This window comes from Mobula birostris, chromosome 18, assembly GCF_030028105.1.
Source record: "Mobula birostris isolate sMobBir1 chromosome 18, sMobBir1.hap1, whole genome shotgun sequence".
NCBI lineage: Eukaryota > Metazoa > Chordata > Chondrichthyes > Myliobatiformes > Myliobatidae > Mobula > Mobula birostris.
Genome location: NC_092387.1, coordinates 20845527 through 20851567, shown reverse-complemented (window position 1 = coordinate 20851567; position 6041 = coordinate 20845527).

Sequence of the window (6041 nt, the reverse complement as noted above, 5' to 3'; positions counted from 1 at the left end):
AACAATCTTCCTGCATCTAGCCTGTCCAATCCCTTTAGGATTTTATATGTTTCAATCAGATCCCCCCTCAATCTTCTAAATTCCAACGAGTACAAGACCAGTTCATCCAATCTTTCTTCATATGAAAGTCCTGCCATCCCAGGAATCAATCCGGTGAACCTTCTTTGTACTCCCTCTATGGCAAGGATGTCTTTCCTCAGATTAGGGGACCAAAACTGCACACAATACTCCAGGTGTGGTCTCACCAAGGCCTTGGACAACTGCAGTAGTACCTCCCTGCTCCTGTACTCGAATCCTCTCGCTATAAATGCCAGCATACCATTCGCCTTTTTCACCGCCTGCTGTACCTGCATGCCCACTTTCAATGACTGGTGTATAATGACACCCAGGTCTCGTTGCACCTCCCCTTTTCCTAATCGGCCACCATTCAGATAATAATCTGTTTTCCTATTTTTGCCACCAAAGTGGATAACTTCACATTTATCCACATTAAATTGCATCTGCCATGAATTTGCCCACTCACCCAACCTATCCAAGTCACTCTGCATCCTCTTAGCATCCTCCTCACAGCTAACACTGCCACCCAGCTTCGTGTCATCCGCAAACTTGGAGATGCTGCATTTAATTCCCTCATCCAAGTCATTAATATATATTGTAAACAACTGAGGTCCCAGCACTGAGCCTTGCGGTACCCCACTAGTCACCGCCTGCCATTCTGAAAAGGTCCCGTTTATTCCCACTCTTTGCTTCCTGTCTGCTAACCAACTCTCCACCCACACCAATACCTTACCCCCAATACCGTGTGCTTTAAGTTTGCACACTAATCTCCTGTGTGGGACCTTGTCAAAAGCCTTCTGAAAATCCAAATATACCACATCTACTGGTTCTCCTCTATCCACTCTACTAGTTACATCCTCAAAAAATTCTATGAGATTAGTCAGACATAATTTTCCTTTCACAAATCCATGCTGACTTTGTCTGATCATTTCACCGCTTTCCAAATGTGCTGTTATCACATCCTTGATAACTGACTCCAGCAGTTTCCCCACCACCGACGTTAGGCTAACCGGTCTATAATTCCCCGGTTTCTCTCTCCCTCCTTTTTTTAAAAAGTGGAGTTACATTAGCCACCCTCCAATCCTCAGGAACTAGTCCAGAATCTAACGAGTTTTGAAAAATTATCACTAATGCATCCACTATTTCTTGGGCTACTTCCTTAAGCACCCTGGGATGCAGACCATCTGGCCCTGGGGATTTATCTGCCTTCAATCCCTTCAATTTACCTAACACCACTTCCCTACTAACATGTATTTTGCTCAGTTCCTCCATCTCACTGGACCCTCTGTCCCCTACTATTTCTGGAAGATTATTTATGTCCTCCTTAGTGAAGACAGAACCAAAGTAATTATTCAATTGGTCTGCCATGTCCTTGCTCCCCATAATCAATTCACCTGTTTCTGTCTGCAGGGGACCTACATTTGTCTTTACCAGTCTTTTCCTTTTCACATATCTATAAAAGCTTTTACAGTCCATTTTTATGTTTCCTGCCAGTTTTCTCTCATAATCTTTTTTCCCCTTCCTAATTAAGCCCTTTGTCCTCCTCTGCTGAACTCTGAATTTCTCCCAGTCCTCAGGTGATCCACTTTCTCTGGCTAATTTGTACAGTCCTATCCTGGACTCACAAGCTCTATTGCAGGTGGGACATGTATATGTGGTAGTGGTGGCAACCATGGCTGCATTTCTCCTGGCTCTCTTCCGTCTTCTGGTTGCTCTTTCCATCTCCAGAATACGAACCCTGTCCCTACACAGCTGTCGCCAAGTGGTACGGTCATTACAACCCATTTACACTAACACACACAAAATGCTGCAGGAACTCAGCAGGTCAGGCTGCATCTATGGAAAGGAAAGTCGACATTTTGATCCAAGAACCTTCCCATTTTTCTTCCTCCCCACATTCTCAACAACTGCCCCAGATTCTACCCACAGCCACACACAAAGCAATTTAACAATGATTAATTGACCACCAACCCACACTAATAAGGGATGTGGGAGGAAACCAGGGCATCGAGGGGAAACCTCTCCTGGTCACATGGAGAAAATGTAAACAGCATGCAGAGAAGACTGAATCAGGATCCCTGGAGCTGTAACACAGGGTCTGACTGGCTGAGACACGTGTCACGTGCCACCGCAAATGTTCTACCAGACTGCACACTGTCACAGTTACATTCATCTCCATAAAGATCTTGTGGTTTCTTTCCCCAGACATTGACTCCAGAAATAATGAGTCTTACTTCATCATTGGTCATAATTGGGTGGTAGTCATTAAAGCACATTACCTCAAATTCAAAGGAGATGTGTGGGGCAAGCTTTTTTCACAGGGAGTAGTAGGTGCTTGGAATACGCTGTCAGGCATGGTGGTGGAGGCAAACATAACAGAGAAGTTAGAAGCTCTTAGAGTGGCACATGAACATATAGGGAACGGAGGTCTGAGGTTCACTAGCAAACTCAAGTGCAGGAATCGTAGAGACTTCAGCAATTCAAACAAAACCAAAGATTTATTACAAAAATTAACTAGGTAAATGAACAAGAGCTCAGGCAAACAATACAAATTCTTGACAGTCTGAAATTACTCATGATAGGCAGAGATACTCGGTCAAGTTTCACCCAACAAGGTACCACAGTGACCCAACAAAGAGGTCTTGGCATGCCTCCCTGAAGCATGTAGGAATTCCAGACATTGACCTTACCATGCTAATTCAATTATCCCAAATTAAATAAAAGTGACAAGAACAAGGTTTAACAATCTCCACGATCTCAAATGAGACACCTGCAAAACAAAGTGAAAACCTAGAGCTGGTGCAAAGACAAACAATTAGACATAAAAAGTAAACAACCCAAGGATAACACAGACCCACAAGATGACACTAAGGGAAAGGGAAAATACAGTCCGCATATGAACTGATAAAAAAAAACTATTTTTAAAAATGACCCCTGGTTGTGACAGAAGGCATATGGACATTGTATAGGCCAAACAGATTAATTTAGTTAGGGTTTTAATTACCAGATTAATTAGTTTGGCACAACTCTGTGGGCTAAAGGGACTGTTCCTGTAGTGGTAGTTAATAGTGTTGTTCCTATGTCACTCAGTTAGCCACTCCCACATGGGAGGAGTTCACACACTGTACAAGCAGAGTGATCGATAAAGTTCAATTGAGTATCCTTCACACTGGCGTCCTGGAGTGCTCTGCCCTACCCCTTAATAATGAACACAACAGTATGGTGTTAGAAGTCGTTGGTCATCAATGAATTGGTGCTACAGACCAAATAAGATCCCCAACAAGAAAGAGTTTGCAGTAAGAATGTTCTTGGTCACCTAGATCTATGAAAAATATCCAGAGGCATCAACCTAAACTACCCATGTTAGTTTGCTAACTGTACGCACCATGAAGCATGAGCTGAGACAAAGCCAGGGTTGCTAAGCAACACCTTCAGGTTGCATGTAAAAGTGGATACATTGTAATAAACTATGGGCCACTGGCCTGGAAAAGTGCACAGAGACACAGACACAGCAGAGAAGTTAGAGAAGTCAGTCAAGCTCTCAAGGAGAGAAAAGAACCCTTTAGTAGTTTAAATAAATCAAATAATAAATAAATAAACAAACAAACAGGAAATTGGCGCAAATACCTGCAGAACCTACATCAGCTTACCTAATAAAGCCCTCCAAAACATTTGATTTCTCTAAACCAGGAGATTTTGAGAGATGGCTCAGACACTTTGAGAGATTTAGGTTTGCAAGCATTCTCACTCAGACTTCAGAAGAGCATCAAGTAAGCACACTGATATACTGCATAGGGGACAAAGCAGATGACATTTTGGGGGAATTAGGACCCTGGAAAAGGAGCACAAAACAGTGCAGGACAAATTCAAAGACTTTTACAGGAAAGCTCAATATGATACATGAGAGGAAACAAGATGCAGTCAGAAAGATTACAAAAAGAGGAGACAGGAGAGCTCAGCTCAAACAAAATGTACAAGTGAAACAAAGAGCAGGTAAAATGTCCAGCTGCAGGATACACGACAAGTCTCCATTCCACATCAGAGTTCTGTCCAGCAAAAGAAATGAAATGTCACCAATGAAAATTGAGCTGCCCATTATAAAAGCCAGTGTCACTCAAAAACAGTTCTTCAGGAGGTCAAAGAAGACCATGATTCAGAGGAAGAGAGAGTTTGCCTTAGGGCTCTGAATTCAAATAATATGGTCCAGTTGCAAAGGGAGGCACTGATGTTCAAAATGGACACCGGGACAGATGTCACAGCCGTCTCTGAATGTCTGTTCACAAAACTGGTGAAGAAAACAGGCAATATGCTAAACCCAGCAACGAAAGTACTTACGGGGCCTGGGAAACATGAGCTCAGTGTGAAAGGCATGTTTACCAAGGGGCTGGTAGTCTCCAGCCCCTTGGTATGAACACAGAATTCTCCAACTTCCAGTAATTCCCTCCCCCTCCCTTCCCCTATCCCTATTTCACTCTGCCCCCTCCCCCAGCTGCCTATCACCTCCCTCATGGTTCTGCCTCCTCCTACTACCCGTTGTGCTTTCCCCTATTCCTTCTTCACCTTTCCTGCCTATCCCCTCCCTGCTTCCCCTCCCCCACTCTTTTACCTTTCCCCTTACTGGTTCTTCACCTGGAACCTACCAGCCTTCTCCTTCCCACCCTCCCCCAACCTTCTTTATAGGGCCTCTGCCCCTTCCCTCTACAGTCCTGACGAAGGGTTCCAGCCCGAAATGTTGACTGATCGTTTCCGCGGATGCTGTCCGACCTGCTGAATTCCTCCAGCGTGTTGTGAATGTTTACTCCTTCCACCTATAAAAATGAGAAGCAGTGAATAGACGCTGTCTATGTTGTTCAGAATCTCTTCTCACCACTACTGGGAAGACGTTATTGAGAAGATGAACTTCATGCAAGGTTGGATTTGCTAAAGAATGTTCAGTGGCAGGAGAAGTACCCAGAGTTGTTCACAGGCCTGGAGATACTGAAAGAAGAGTACCCTATCCAAACGTGGACAGGAGTGAAGCCATTCTGTGTGACCACAGTGAGGCATTTCCAGTCCCATTGCAGAACAAAGTCAAAGCTGAACTTGAGAGAATGGAGGTGCTTGACATCATAACTAGAGTGAATGGGTCTACTGACTGGTGTGTGGGCATTGTTCCTGTTCCCAAGCCAGAGGGCACACTGAGGATCTGTGTTGATCTAACAAAACTGAATAATGCAGTGAGGTGGGAGAGGTTTATTCTGCCCTCTGTTGAGCTCACATTGGATATGCTGGGTGGAGTAAAGTTCTTCACCAAACTAGATGCAAGCTCAGGCTTCTGGCTGATCTGCTTAGCTCCAGAGTCACAGAAGCTCACAACCTGTATCACACCATATGGACACCATGCCTTCAAGAGACTCCCTTTTGGCATCTCATCAGTCTTTCAAGTCTTTCACATGAGGGTGAACAAAATTTTGGTGGAACTGCAAGGAGTAGTCTGCCACATGGATGATATAGTCATCTAAGGAGACTCAAGTGAGGAACATGACAAATCAGAATCAGAATAAGGTTTATTATCACCAGCATGTGACGTGAAATTTGTTAACTTAGCAACAGCAGTTCAATGCAAAAGAGTGGAAGCTGCCTTGGAGAAACTGAAACAGGCTGGAATCACCCTGAACAAAAAGAAACGCAAATTTGGAAAATTGTACGTGAAGTTCTTAGGCCACCAACTGTCCTCAGGGGGAGTGTAACCAGATTCAGACAAACTGATGGGAGTTTGGAACATGGAAAACCCTACAAATATATCAGAGATGTGCAGTTTCCTTGGAATGGTAAACACTGGGAAGGTACATTCCAGATCTGGCAGAGAAAGCAAAGCCATTCTGAAACCTCCTCTCTCAAAGAAATGTTTGGACTTGGGACGCATCACAGGAGAAATCATTCTCATCCCTTAAAGCAGAGCTTATTTCTCTGTGTTCTTTGATCTGACAAATGGCACAAAAATC